This window comes from Suncus etruscus, chromosome 16, assembly GCF_024139225.1.
Source record: "Suncus etruscus isolate mSunEtr1 chromosome 16, mSunEtr1.pri.cur, whole genome shotgun sequence".
Lineage (NCBI taxonomy): Eukaryota > Metazoa > Chordata > Mammalia > Eulipotyphla > Soricidae > Suncus > Suncus etruscus.
In genome coordinates, this window is record NC_064863.1 from 35,179,595 (window position 1) to 35,195,571 (window position 15,977).

At 42.1% G+C, this 15,977-nt stretch overlaps 1 pseudogene; it reads right to left on the bottom strand.

Annotated features, from left to right (window-relative positions):
- Positions 1–1,520: 1,520 nt before the first annotated feature.
- LOC126033141 (uncharacterized) lies at positions 1,521–1,606 on the bottom strand (annotated as a pseudogene).
- Positions 1,607–15,977: the final 14,371 nt, after the last annotated feature.

Below are 15,977 nucleotides of genomic sequence, written 5' to 3' on the forward strand. Positions count from 1 at the left end.
CAAAGCAGGGCTGAGTACCTTCCTCTAAGAACCTTTAAAGTCAGCATCAGAGAGGACCAGAGCCACACTAGCCCTGTCCAGGTTGCCATGAACTCTAATATGTCACCCCTAAAATAAAAAACCAGGAGGCAAGGACTCCCCTAGTCCTTCTCCAACAAGCACAAAGACTCCAGTAATCCCTACCAGCCCAGCAGCCTTCACCAGCATTTGGCATCCAGTATCACCTCTAAAAGAAAGCCCCTCAACAGTTTGCAAAACATTCCCATTCCAGTTTTCAACTCTGAGCCTCACAAAGAAGTCTTTGGGAAAGGCAGGAGAGAGAAAAAAAAAAACAAGTTTGCAAAATTTAGGGTCACCCAAAGTGATATGCTAAGTAACAAAGAACCAAAGCATGTTAATGGCCAATCTGGAATTCTAGAATATTCAGTGGCCTGTGTTGAAACCTATACAAAATACACAGGCCTTGGCCCGACCCACCTTTCCTAGCCTCTGAAAATTTAACTTTTCCCTCCCATCTGCCTTAAACTGCCCCCTACCTTCCTCTTTTCTCAATTTCATTCATTACACAGGTATTTATTAAGAGCTGTGATTGATAGGCTACCCCCTCTCTTCCCTTCAGGGCCCACCGCAGTGGCCTACATATGTCACTTCTATTGAAGAGACAGCTGTTCATTCACTCAACACTACGCAGTTTGCTATCTGGACATTTATTTATCCTTTCAGTACAACAGTGAGCACCTCGAGGTGTCATTCTTTGCAAGATTTCAATGAGAACTTCAGAGTTAAGGTGATGGTGCCTAGTGGCCTGAAAAGCTATTGAAGTTTACAACAGGAGAATGACAATTTCTCTAGATGACAGTAACAATTTCCCTAGATGAGGGAGGAAAAAAAATCACCTTTTAAACAGCAATGCAACTGTATTCACACAGCCTGACCTGTCACTGATTACTCTGCTGGAGAAGCAGATTCTAATTATCAAAAGAAATAATTTAGAGCTTTAAAGCCAGAGAGACAGTACAGGGGTTAAGGCACTTTCCTTGCATGTGGTTGACCCCGATCACCAAGTATCACCTGGTAGTGACCAAGAGTGATCTCTGAGCCCAGATTCAAGAGTAAACCCTGAGCACTGCCAGGTGTGATCTCAAAACCAAAATGTGTGTATATTTATAAACTTTATATTTATAAAGCAAGAGAAGAATATAGATTAAATCTGTACATTCTCATACAAAAAGAAGAAAAGTATATCTGGGACATGTCTCATGTGATAAAGCACAGGCCTAGCATGTGGAAGGCCCATAGCTAGGTCCCCAGTTCTGAATCCCCGCACAGCACTACTGGGTGTGTTCCATGAACCCTCCCCACCTCATTCCTAGCACCAAACCCTCAGGCCTGCACCTCTGCACTAAGCAATGCCAGAAGCATTGCCCAGCATTGCTAAGTGTTGCCCATATGTACACAAAAACTAGAATCATACAATCAGTCACTATCAACGAATTCCCAGGCTTCCTCCACTGAGATGCTTTTTGCGTGTCATCCTTGCACAGGGGCCATGCTAATCTTCTCTGTATCGTTCCAATTTTAGTATATGTGCTGCCGAAGCCAACACCGAGATGCTTTTTATCCGTCAGGTCTTTTAAGCAAGTTAACGGCCCTTCTCAGACTTGTCAACTCAGAAGCACACACAATTAAAATGAAAACAGCAGAATCGGGCATTCTATTTCTCTGAATTACTAGCACAGAACCACAACTCTAAATACAACAACAATAAACCTGCAATAACCCCCATGAAATGTAGTATCAATTAAATGCTGGTGCAAGGAATGTAATGCAGAATTACAGCCATATTAACACTCCCTGAAGATAAATCATCAAAGCCTTTAAACAAGTGAAAATCGATTTGATGAATATTTAACACAGCTGGCTTTATTTAAAATTTCCCAGAGCAGGCACATGCTGGTCTGAAAGGGGGAGGGGGGGAGAGGGTTAACAGTTCTGGATAACAGATGGGGTCCAAAGAAAATCTTCTCTTTGAAAATGACAGTATCTTGCAGCCTGGGGAGGAAACATACAAAAGAGTATCCGATAATAGGTTCCCTCATTACAAGACCTAATGGGGATGAGAGTCGACTAGTCTTCCTCTTTCTTTTCATGCTGCATTGGAAACGACAAAGAGCAAAGCGGCAAGAACCTGGAGTGGACAGAAACCCAAGAGCACATTAGGATCTGGGAGTGGAGGTTTGGGTGCAAGTGCACCATCAGTCTGCCTCGATGACCCCTCACCATCTCCTCCAAAGCACAAAACTTGCCAACACAGTCTTGAAGAAGTCAAAGCAAGAGAGCTGGAACAGTGGTACAGTGGTAGGGTGCTTGCCTTGCATGCGGCTAACCTAGGGCAAACCGCGGTTCCATTCCTCAGCATCCCATATGGTCTCTCAAGCCAGGAGCGATATCTGAGTGTGTAGCCAGGAGTAACCCCTGAGCGTCACTGAGTGAGGCCCAAAACCAAAATAAAAAAAAAGAAAAAGAAGAAGAGGAAAGGGGGCCTCATTTATCAATCTCAATTTCTTATAGTCTTATAGGGGCTTTTTTGAGTTTCTAGTGCAGAGGCTCAAACTCACAACAAAGCATGTACTTGGCTTCATGGACACCTGAACCTCATCATATCTCTCTTCTCTCTGTGTCTCCTTGTCTCTGTCTCTCTCCTTCTCCTCCCAATGCCATGGGTTTCTCAGGAGGCCTTTTTGCCCACTTCAGATCTTTTGCTCCTCTATTTACTCCCTCTGTCCTTTGCTTCTCTGTGTGGGAAAGATTTACTAAGCCTGAAGAGAAGCTAGATACAGCCAGCTATTTAGGAAAGCTAAGAAAGAAACCTTCTTAGGAAAGCTTCCCTTTGACTAAATTTAAAGTTCTTCACACTGGGCAGAAAGTTCCACTTCCCCCATGTTCCTCCCTCTAAATCCAAGGGAAGGGAATAACCTCCTGAGAGAAAAACTCTAACAAAACAATCTGACTTAACACATCTAACAAAATGGTCTCTTTCAGCAGGATGAATTTAAGATAAATAGGTGTCCTCTTTTTAAAAAGAGTAAAGACATCAACCAGTGATCTAATTTAACTCTGGCATATGTTTTTTGAAAGAAAATAAAAAGGCCAGATCAGAGCGCTAGTACAGTGGGCAAGGCACTTGCTTTGCATGCAGATGGCCCAGCTTTGAGACCAGCCAGGAGTGATCCTTGAGCACAGAGCCAGGAGAAAGTTCCTAAGCACAGCTGGATGTGGCCCAGAAACAAACAAACAAACAAATAAATCAGGGCCTAACATGGCCATATAAAAATCTAAGCATTTATCAACACCTTGGCATGTGAACAACCACAGAGTTCCCTGTTCACAGCTTCAGCCACAATCTATGGGTTCAGAGCTTCACAGACCATCAGCCATTCCTTATACATCTCAGAGCCCTGCTGCCTCATTCCCCTCTTTGTTTTGCCCACCTGAATCTGTAGCCGGTTCCCTTACCTGGCTAGATCAGGAAACTGAAAGGAGAAGAAACTCTGGCTATTCATGATACTTTATACATAACTCCTGATTTTAAGATAACATGAAGTCGAGGAAATTAAAATGTGGCTCAAATCCTTTTCTTAGATATAAATTATCCTGAGAGCTCACTAAGTGTAATTTCTTTTTTTTTTCAAGCAAGTGAAAGCCAGATAAATTTCCTTTGAGGTCTAATCATTCCCTTAGAACCTCAGGACTCTCTACCTAACCCCAACTACTCCCTTTAATACCCCTCAAGAATTTGGTTTTGGGGCCAGAGCAATATTACAGTGGATAGGGTACTTGTCTCGCACATAATCAACCCAGATTCAATTCCTGGCACCATATATGGTTCCCTAATCACTGCCAGGAGTGATCCCTTAGCACTGCAGAATGTGGCCCAAAATGCAAAAAAAAAAAAAATAGATTAAATGAAAAAAGAAAAGAATTGTATTTGCTCTCCTATCCTTCTAGAAGAAAGGAACTCCAACTTGGCTGAGAGGGGCTCCACACATTTCTCATGAAGCCATCACTTAGTGCAGGATGAAAGGTACATAATCCTGTAAGGGCACCTAACCTTGCAAGCACTAAGATCACAAGTGGAACTCCCAATGCCACTCACAGAAGCAGTTCCAGCCACTCTGCTCTCTAGGACTTCCTCAGCACCACAACAGCAGGTGAGTTCTAGCGCATAGCATGGTGTGTGCTAACACCATGATTCACAGTGTCCAAGCTCTATGACCAGATGTATGACCCTCACCCAGCATAAGAACTGGGATGAATGTGAGTTTCATCCCCATGATGCCCCCCCCCCCAACAGGCACGGGGAAAGCACCACACACAGGTGTGCAACTAACACAAATAAAATAAAGAACAGGTGGGGAAGTCCTGTAGAAGAAAAGGGGAGGCATCTAAGTAGTTGTCCCCACTCTGACAGCCCTCCCCAGGCATTCCAGAGATTTTGCCACCCACCCCACTCACCTCATCTCTAGCCTGGAAGTTCCTCTGTGTCTCTGGGGTGAGCCTCAGTCTCTCTCTCAGCAAACTGCCATGAGCTAGTGAGAACATCCCCAACTCTGTCTTTAGACTTTTCTTTCAACTGAGCTGCTCCAAACCAAGTGTTCAACTGACTCCTAGGACTGTGGCAAAACAGCACTTCTCTAGGTCACCAGTTACTTCACACACTGCCAGAGGCAACAGTCAACCTGAACCCTCATTCTACTGCAGGACTGGAGTGGTGTAAGTCAGCCAAATCCTGAGGTCTGTTTCCGAGACATGATGGGACAGACATGCTTATCATCAACTGTCTGTGGCCCATCTGCCAGTATTATATGCCCTGCAAATGCTGTTATCGATACCAAAAGTTCCTGACATAAAAAGTCCCCTGCTCCTTGTCCTACTGAATTACAGACTTATTGGGGGTGGGATGGGAGAATGGCACACTCAGGGGTGCTCAGGGACTACTCCTGGGGGTGCTATGTAGTGCCAGGTATTCAAACCAGGGTTGACTGCATGCAAGGCAAGTAAGTACCTTAACCCTTGTACAATCTATACAGTCCCTTGAATTTCCAAGCACATTCATTATTTGTCTTCTGAAACCTCTTTCATGAAACCTCACCCTTCATCACTCACCCACTCTCGTCATGTCATCTTTGCTCACCTCTTCTTAAGTGCAATCTCCGGATCCCAGCATTTCTTCCTCATCTGACTACAAGTCCCCCATCTCTACACCAGCAATGTGACCAACAACAAGCACTTCAGTCCAAAGTCAAATTCCTAACAGTGACACAAACTACCTTTCCCAAATCCCTGGTCACTTCCCTCAGAATCGCTACTGGCTCTTCATTTAGACCCAAACAAAGCTGACTTCTACCTGGATCACCGCTCTCATATCAACTCCATCAAGAGCATGAGGTACAATAATAAAGTAATAAAGCTCACAGGTTTTTATCATTTTAGTGATGGAAACTTTTATTGCCTTGAACATCACTGAGTATGAGATGCTAAGTGAAAACTGTAGTGTTATGTTTAACGCCCAAAACAAGATCATCCCCAGACTGGAACAACTATTGCTTTATGGGTCTGAGCCGCTTAAAGACAAATGGATTGAAAGCTCTATCTGTGCGTTTACAGCACAGGAATGTCAGACAAATTTGTACCTGAAATATTTTATCATCGTAAATATGAATAAGATCTTCCCAGTCAGAGCGATCTAATTTCTTCAACCTCCTGAAATTGTGTCTTTGACTCAAGCAGCCTCAGGGCACAAATGCAATAAGATAACATTAATTAAAATACATAAAACCATCCAGGAGTAGCAAGGAGTGTACTATCTTTTTCTTTTTCTGGTAAAGGTAGGAATTGAACTAAAAATAGTAATCATTATTTTGCCAGCTTAAAAGGCTACGTTTTACATACTCCCTGAAGCTACAATCCTACCAGACTTTCTCCAAGGTAGGATAATAATTAGTCTGTTATTCATTCGTCTGGTATGCACCTAACTTTGCAGGGCTTTGTGTTTATGCTCACTTTGCAACGGTAAGCTTCAGTTCCCTACTCTCTATGTGCTGTTTCATAGACTCCCAGAAAAGCCAATGTCCACGGTGCTAATCCTTAGCATCATGCCAACAAATGTACCCCTCACAAAGGTTCTCTGCAACCCTTATGAGATAGCTGGAAAAAAAATCAGCCCTGACCATAAATCAAGAACCAACAGACTGGTTATTAAAATGATGACAAATGGGTTAGAGGCACAGTTCAGTGGGCAATGCATTTACTTGTCTTGTATTCAGCTATTCCTGGTTCAATCCCTGGCACTGCATATGGAACACACACACACACACACACACACACACACACACACACACACGCATTCATGCACTCACACACACCTGAGTAAGGATACTCTCACTGAGTCTTCAGAGTAGCCTAACTAAATGGTATTATTCCAATAATGAAACTTGGCTGAAAATAATTGAGATTCTTGTTTAAGGCCACACCCAGGAGGCAATGAATCTAACCTGGAAACCTCGCCTCGCCTTTTAGAGTCCAAACCCCACAGGTCTGACTGCAAATGCCTTTGAAAATTACTACAGAGGCTGGGAAAATCTACAAAACTACGCCTGCCCAGTGGGGCCCGACTGTGAAAAATTGTGAGTGTTGCCTCTGTGTGTCTGTCTCCTATCCTGTCGCGTGAAACTCTTGGGAGTGGGCTGAAAAGAGGCTCCAGAAGAGCACGGTGGCTGTGCACTCTTTCTAAAGAAAGAACACCATCAAAACAAGAAGAAAAAAATCACACTAAGACTTATGCTGGATCACTGAAGCCCAGCATTTCTCTCCGGACTGTCTTCTCTGCTGCGTGCTCAGGCCTAAGATTTGATCCTGTGAGAGGCTTCATCCACGGAGGACTCCCCTCCCTTGGAGGCAAGTCGACCCATCCAGAAAGGGCGGAGCCAGAGGAGTGTGGCTGCGTACATCATTTAGCCAATGAATACCACAACAACATGTAGAAAAACCCACAATACAAGTGTGACAATGAGGAAACAATGCAGGCCAGCATCAGACATAGAGAATGAAGATGACAATTCTGATGACCAGATAATGACCAGCCAACTAATCAACCTCTCAGATAAGGACTTTAGACAAGCAATATGGAAGATGCTCAAAGAACTCAAAGAAACCATGGATCGAGTTGAACAGAACACTAACAAGAACCAAGAAAATATGAAGACAGAAATCACAAAACTCCAAACTGAAATAACATGTCAACTAACAGGCCTGAAGAACTCAGTAAACGAAGCGAATGACAAAATGGATAAGCTCTGGGACAGGGTAACAGAAGCTGAGAATAGAATTGGTGCTGTGGAAGATGAGATACATAACAATTCCATACAGCAGGAGAGATTGGAAAAAAAAACTTAAAGCAAATGAATAGACAATGGAAAAATTAGTCAAAGAATGGGAACAGTTGAAAATAGAGGTCTATGATAAGCTCAACAGAAACAACTTAAGAATCATTGGAGTCCCAGAGACCCAGGAAGAAAATTTCCAGAAAGAATCAACGGTCAAGAACATCATTAAAGAGAAACTTCCAGAGCTAAAGAATATATGTGATCAAATCCTGCATGCTCGAAGAGTACCAACCAAAAGAGACCCCAGAAAAAATACCCCAAGACACATCCTAGTCACAATGACGAATCCCACAGATAGAGACAGAATTCTGAAAACAGCAAGATCAAAAAGAGAAATTAGATTCAAGGGAGCATCCTTGAGATTTACAGCAGACCTGTCACCAGAAACACTAACGGCCAGAAAGCAGTGGTGGGATATTGTGATAAGACTGAATGAAATGAATGCTTCACCTAGAATACTGTACCTAGCAAAACTCACTTTCCAGTTTGACGGAAGAATACATGGTTTCACAGACAAAAAACAGCTCAGAAACTTTACAGACTCAAAACCAGTCTTAAGATAAAAACAGAAAGACCTAAACTTAAGACAAGACTAACCAAAAGACACACCAAATTTCGATATAAAGATGGCATTAAATCCCAGGACAATTCTTTCTCTCAACGTCAATGGACTAAATGCACCAGATCAGTAGAATAGGCTTGAATACTCAGAAAATGTTCCCCAGACATACAATCACCTAATTTTTTATAAAGTAGCAAGAAATCCTAAATGGAGCAAAGAAAGCCTCTTCAACAAGTGGTGTTGGCACAACTGGCTAGCCACTTGCAAAAAATTGAACTTAGAACCCCAGCTAACATCATGTACGAAGGTTAAATCCAAATGGATGAAAGACCTTGATATCAGACCCGAAACCATAAGATATATAGAACAACACATAGGTAAAACACTCCAGGACATTGAGACTAAAGGCATCTTCAAAGAAGAAACTGCACTCTCTAAGCAAGTGAAAGCAGAGCTTAACAGATGGGAATATATTAAACTGAGAAGCTTCTGCACCTCAAAAGAAATAGCGCCCAGGATACAAGAGCCCCCCACTGAGTGGGAGAAACTATTCACACAATACCCATCAGACAAGGGGCTAATCTCCAAAATATACAAGGCACTGACAGAAATTTACAAAGAAAAAACATCTAATTCCATCAAAAAATGGGGAGAAGAAATGGACTGACACTTTGACAAAGAAGAAATACAAATGGCCAAAAGACACATGAAAAAATGTCACTAATCACTAATCATGTCACACATCATTAATCATCAGGGAGATGCAAATCAAAACAACTATGAGGTACCACCTCACACCCTAGTGATTGGCACACATCACAAAGAATGAGAACAAGCAATGTTGGCAGGGACGTGGACAGAAAGAAACTCTTATCCACTGCTGGTGGGAATGCCGTCTAGTTCAACCTTTATGAAAAGCAATATGGATATTCCTCCAAAAACTAGAAATCGAGCTCCCATACGACCCAGCTATACCACTCCTAGGAATATACCCTAGGAATACAAAAATACAATAAAAAAATCCTTCCTCACACCTATATTCATTGTAGCACTATTTACCATAGCAAGACTCTGGAAACAGCCAAGATACCCTTCAACAGCTCCTATACGACCTAGCTATACCACTCCTAGGAATATACCCTAGGAACACAAAAATACAATTAAAAAAAAACCCTTCCTCACACCTATATTCATTGCAGCACTATTTGCCATAGCAAGACTCTGGAAACAGCCAAGATACCCTTCAACAGATGAATGGCTAAAGAAACTGTGGTACATATACACAATGGAATATTATACAGCCGTCAGGAGAGATGAAGTCATGAAATTTTCTTATACATGGATGTACTTGGAATCTATTATGCTGAGTGAAATAAGTCAGAGAGAGAGAAAGACGCAGAATGGTCTCACTCACCTATGGGCTTTAAGAAAAATGAAAGACATTCTTGCAATAATAACTTGCAGACACAAAAGAGAAAAGAGCTGGAAGTTACAGCTCACCTCATGAAGCTCACCACAAACAGGGATGAGTTTAGTTAGAGAAATAACTACGTTTTGAACTATCCTAATAATGAGAATGTATGAGGGAAATAGAAAGCCTGTCTAGAGTACAGGCGGTGATTGGGTGGGGAGGAGGGAGATTTAGCACATTGGTGATGGGAATGTTGCACTGGTGATGGGTGGTGTTCTTTACATGACTGAAACCCAAGCACAATCATATATGTAATAAAGTTGTTTAAATAAAAAAAAATTAAAGAAAAAGAAAATTACTAGAAATCCCAAGAAATATTTAAGTTAAAAGAAAAGACATACCTAATTATCACTAAACATCATGGTTTTTGCACATGCACAGACTCAAAAATGCTACTTTTATTAAGATTATTTCAGATATTAACTTCATTCGATACAATCACAGCAGAGATGCCAAGCCAGGCATGAGTTTTGGCTAGAATTTGGCTTCCTGGTGATGTAAAAATATAATGATAGAAAACAAGATCTCAGGTGTTGTTTCTGTTGAGAGTAAGTGTCCTTTGCTTGTGGTAATTTTCCAAAATAATAGCTCCACTAAATGGTGAGATTTAAGATGATTTTTCACATTTGCTTTTTGTACCTTGCTCCATTTTGTTGCGTTTTTCACCATAACTTTACTGTTCCTCTCACATGAAAAGTACATAAAGGTATTTCAATTTAAAATATAATAAATATATTATAATTATAAAATAAATATAATATAAGAAATAAATATAAGAAATCCATGTTATGTTATGCAAAATATAAATTACTGACTTTTACTTTTCAATATTGTCTACAGAAGCCACACATAGAAAGGATGGAGCTATATTTAACACTACTCTTTAATTCTTCTCAATATATATTTATTGAATGCTGGCAAGCTACCACCAGTGGCTCACACTTGGATGTGACTTAATTAACACAAATTGCAGTGCTAGTGTCAATGTGTTTAATGACTGCATGCTGTGAAGTCAGGGGGCTTGACTCTCTGTAGCAAACCATCAACCACTATTCATGTTCCTCAAGGCATAGGATTCAGCTCCACATGAAAAATCCTGTAACAAGGGTGGGGGGCCCGGACCTGGGTCACCCGACCCCCCTTTCCCCCTTTCCTCCGGATCTCCAGGTGGGTTTCTGGGAGGAGCTGATGGGGCACCCTGGGTTTTCCCCACTCCCAGGCCGGGTCTGGGGACCGGCCTAGGTTGGGCTTAAATCCCTGCCCTTCGGGCTTGGGAGGGTCTCTCTCCCTTCCTGGAGCAGGATTTTTAGCAGCACGGGCGGGCAGCTGGCAGACCTCCGCATGTGCCAGCGGCCTTTTGGCCTGGCCTAGGGTGGGGGGCCCGGACTTGGTCACCCGACCCCCCTTTCCCCCTTTCCTCCGGATCTCCAGGTGGGTTTCTGGGAGGAGCTGATGGGGCACCCTGGGTTTTCCCCACTCCCAGGCTTAGGGGGTGGCGTTTGATCTGGGGGGTGGCAGATAATTGCTCAGCTATACTCAGGCTGTCACTGGCAATTTCATACCAGTCTACTTTTTGAAACCGCGCGGGGGCGCTAGCCCCTGCGCGATCATATGCTCCTCCCAACCATCAGTACCCCAGATTTACCCTTCTTAACTTCAGTAACACACAGCTTTAATCTCTGACCAAAGACATACAGTAGATCTTCCAAATCCCAGAACTATTTAGAAGGACACAAATCGAACACATATTGAACACATATATCTTTTGAATATTTTATGATTATTTTCTTTAACTGCTGTAACTCTCTATATATTCTTCAACCATGATGTTTCTATCCACTTTTCATCTTGTCTTTTCTATGTAAGCTGTTCAGTAAGGATTGTTGGTGGAACTGTCCCTCAGTTTGATGCCTATGATTGAACTATGTCATGGAAATTGCTGGTCTTGTTCCTATTGCTTCCAGATGCACCAATAACGCTTCATGGCATTGATCCTTGTTTGCATAGACACATTAAAATGGGAAAACACTATACAGACAGATTAGTTATTATCTAATAAATCTCATTACAATGTACCTTACACCCTGAATATTGATATAATGACCTGGCACAGGCCTCAGATGAATGGGCATTCTCCATTCACGCTGGAACCAGGCAAGCTATCTACGAAAGATCCAAGGTCTTTTATAGCAACAGTTGGAAGCAGTCCTCTACCAGGAAAGACACCACCAAGGGTGTGACATCGACCTCCTTAAAAGACACTTCCGTTTATACTGAGAAGATGTGACAACAACAATGACCTGTGAGAAGACATGACAACAACAATGACCTGCTCTACAGGACATGGTTCTCTCTATTGCCCCTTAAGTGTGAGGTGAAATGAGAGGATGCTCTACACCATCCTGACTGCAATATGGGATATGCAGACTCCAGGATCTTTCATACAGAAGCATGATACCAACAACAGAGACTATGTGAGGAATGGAGGTGTATTGCCACTACAGACGATGACTTGAATTGGACAAACTAGTTTGCCTGGAGCCTAGATTCAGTCCTGTGCCAGAACACTTCAGGGGTAGGGTCTCCATGTATTTAGACCATAATTTGTCTTTCCATGTCCCTTATGTTTTGGTGGGCCTATGCAAACAAATGCCACTTTAATATCGTTTTTTACTATGTTCCCTTGACTCCAATCCTTAAGAAAAACAACCCATTAAAACTTTTGAGGTTAACTTAAACTAGTAAGCATGTGCATGGAACTAGATAAATGTACTTTGCCCTCAATGTTTAAAGAGTTACATAAGTCTAATATCTTTAGATTATATGGTGTGCTGCTAAGAAACAATATGTACTACAACTGGGGATTTGAGGGACAAAGTAATTGTATTGTACATGGGTTCAGTTTTGTTTTTCTTAATGCTCTTTGGCTGAAAGTTCAAGGCTGGGATATCATCGAAGGGACTACTGAGAATCCTGTTTATGGGTGATTGGGCTTCCACTGTAACTTTACACTGTCCTCTTTCTTTGCATCTTTGTTGTCATAATTAAAATAATAAAAACAAATAATTATAAAAAAAAAAAAAAGAAAAATCCTGTAACACTACCTACTCAGTATGGTTCTTGTGAAAAGTCCATGAGAAACACATTGCTGCATTATATACACATACAGCCATTCGCAAACTATACAATCTGCTATCCAAGAGTTAAAATAATCATTAAGATCTTTTATATGTAAACTAAAAGTTTATCATATGTGAGATGCAAATTTATCAAATCTGATTTTGATTCTTTATAAGTCGCATCTTAATGCAGAGGCCAAGAGCAAAAGTCTTTTTCCATATACATGTCTTTCTGTATACATGTGTGTTTCTCAAATTATATCTCCAGAGACTAAAAAAATCACCACTCTTTAATTCTTTCCAATATATCTTTATGCAAAAAAAAAAAATAGACCTATGACTCATTTTACATTAGAGCCCCATTCAATCACACTTGAATACCTATAAATTGTGATTGGTGCTCTGGTTTAGTATTTTTATATGCTAGGAAAATATTTGCTAAGAAATTCTCGAGAAAGGCCAGCCAATTAGCAGGCCTCACCATTATCAACTTGAGAAAATAAATGAATACACTTGGGAACTGGGAAAACACAGGTTCCAGGAACATTTTGGAAGATTGGGCATTGCTTCTGATGACCTACTTGGGAGAGGTGAAAAAAAGAATCTTAAAAAGGGAAAACAACTTCAGCTTAGGTGCCTGTGGAGAAGTAACAGTAATAGTATTTATTGTTAAAGTGTGGTACTTGTACCAATAGTGATGGGAACACAGGAAGTTTGAAGAGGGTTAAAAAGTCACACCTAGTTGGAGTGGGAGAAAATATAGGAGTTAAGGCATGAGGCCTTGCATGAAGCCAACCCTAGCTCCATCCTAGCACTACATACACAGGGTTAGGCCTGAGCACCTTAGATGTGGCCCCCAATTTTTAAAAAGTCACATATAGTATGCAGGCATGCAAACCTGAAAAGTTACCTAATTAAAAATAAAGAACACAAAGATCCTTAAATTCAAAACCCCCTCCTAAGAATTTACCTATCTTGATAATAATGAGTGAACCTAAAGGCTCATACCAGAATGTCCTTGGCATCCTTTGAGCCAACACCCAATATTGGGAAAACAGATGACAACAAAAATATGGAAGTCAAACTTAAAAGACAAAAAATAACTGCTATGGCTTACACTAGATCACTGAACAGAAGAGAGTCTACTAAGATGAGTATGTAACGTATTACTACATTTATATGACATTCAAAACGGGCAGCTCATCAACTGGAATGAAGAATGAAGGGTGGGCTACTCTGTGGGGGAGGCAGTCAGAAAGCTACATGAAAGATGGAATGTTTTGATCTTGATCTGGTTAGTGATCATGTGCAAAAACACACACTTCAGATTTGTGCATTTCACCAGGTTATCTACATTATCTTTTTGAGGAGGTGGGAGTGGGTGGGTCATACCCAGCAGCACTCAGGGATTACTACTGGTTCTGTGCTCAGAAATCGTTCCTGGCAGGCTTGGGGGACCATATGGGTTACTGGGAATTGAACCGTGGTCTGTCCGGAGTTGAATGTGTGCAAGGAAAATGCCCTACTGCTGTGCTATCTTCTCTGGCCCCAAACCAGGTATCTACATAGTCTTAGTAAACGACAACCAAGACCAGAGAAACAGTACAATGGGCAAAATGTCTAAATGAGGCCAACAAATGATCCCAAAGCCCCATAAGTGATACCTCAGTGCACAGCTAGGAGTAAGTCCTGAGCACAGCCAGGTGTGGTCAACCATCCCCCAACCCCCAACATTAATGAGCAAACAAAATTCTCCTAACCTTGCAACATTAGACAGAGGACACATTATTAGTGCTTTCTCAGAAGATAAGCCCCCGCCTCATGCCCAAACCTCTGGTTATGGTTTACAGAGTATATGCATTAAGAAACTGGATTTGTAATTTTAAAATTCTGGTCTCAGGGCATCTCTTTTTTTTTGGTTTTTGGGTCACACCCGGCGGTGCTCAGGGGTTACCCCTGGCTGTCCGTTCAGAAATAGCTCCTGGCAGGCACGGGGAACCATATGGGACACCGGGATTCGAACTAACCACCTTTGGTCCTGGACCGGCTGCAAGGCAAACGCTGTGCTCTCTCCGGGCCCTCAGGGCATCTCTTCAATAAGCAAGACTTTTCTCTCTCAACATTCCTTTCTTTTATATTTATTTATCTATTTATTTAGTGCAATGACAGGGCTCAAATCTAGCCTCACATAAACAACTCTACCACAAAACCCCAATAAGTCACATTCCTTTCTAGATAGTCTATTCTATTTAAATATCTCTCTCCTCTCCTCTCCTTTCTCTCTCTCCTCTCTTCTCCTTTCTCTCTCTTCTCTCCTCTCCTTCCCCCCCCCTCTCTCTCTCTCTCTCACACACACACACACACACACACACACACACACACACACACAGTGAATGAGTAAGTGGTACCTACAATGTGATAAGCTTCTCATTCTAAATGGTGGGGATGGAGGTGCACCTGGCAGTGCTTAGGGGTTACTCCTACAAATGTAGAGGAAACCCCACAGTACTGTGGATCAATCCCACATCTCCTGCACACAAAGCATGTGCTCAGCCCATGAGTGTTCTCACCAGACCTTCTCAGGCACTTTAATCCACTATATAAGAATTGGAATCTCCAGCCCATGGCTATAGAACACCGAGGTGTTCTGTGTGTGAACTATGTGCAGTGATTTGTGGGTGCTCACAGTGAGGGGCACCACCTCACAGCTTCCAGGACCTTGCAACTTCCTCCCACTGACTCCCTTCAGTGTGAAAATGACTCCTCCAGCCCTGCCGCTCCTCTCTGCAGAAGTGTGCTGGGCTCCGTGGAGGCAGCCATGTTCTACTCTAAGACTTACATGGCTCTCCTGGGACCCACTGAAGACAAGATCCAGTGGTTGTGACAGCAGCTGCCTGAAAATATAGCACAAACTGGGGCAGGAGCTCAGAGCTTCACGGAGGGGGACAGGCGCACACATGCGTGGACACCAGTGAGAAGCCAGGCTTGTGTACATAAAAATTAAAATGGCCAGAGAGGTTCAAAAGACTTCAGCACCTAGGTAGATCCTCAAGCACTGCTGGTTTTTGTTTCCCAAAGTATTTTAAATAAAAAAAATCTATTCACATGGTATTATAGAGTGTTGGGGGGAGATAGGATACTAGTTAAGGTACTTTCCTTACATGCAGATGACTTAGGTTCAATCCTGGTGATCCCCCTAAGCAACACAAGGAGTGGTTATTGAGCAAAGAGGTAGGAATATGCCCTAAGCATCATTGGGAATGGCACCAAAATCAAAATAAATATTTAGAGCTGTGATATAGCTCAGTGATATATGCCCCACATGAGAGATGCTGAGTTTGATCCCCAGCTGCACAAAAACCAATGACTAATTTCTCAGA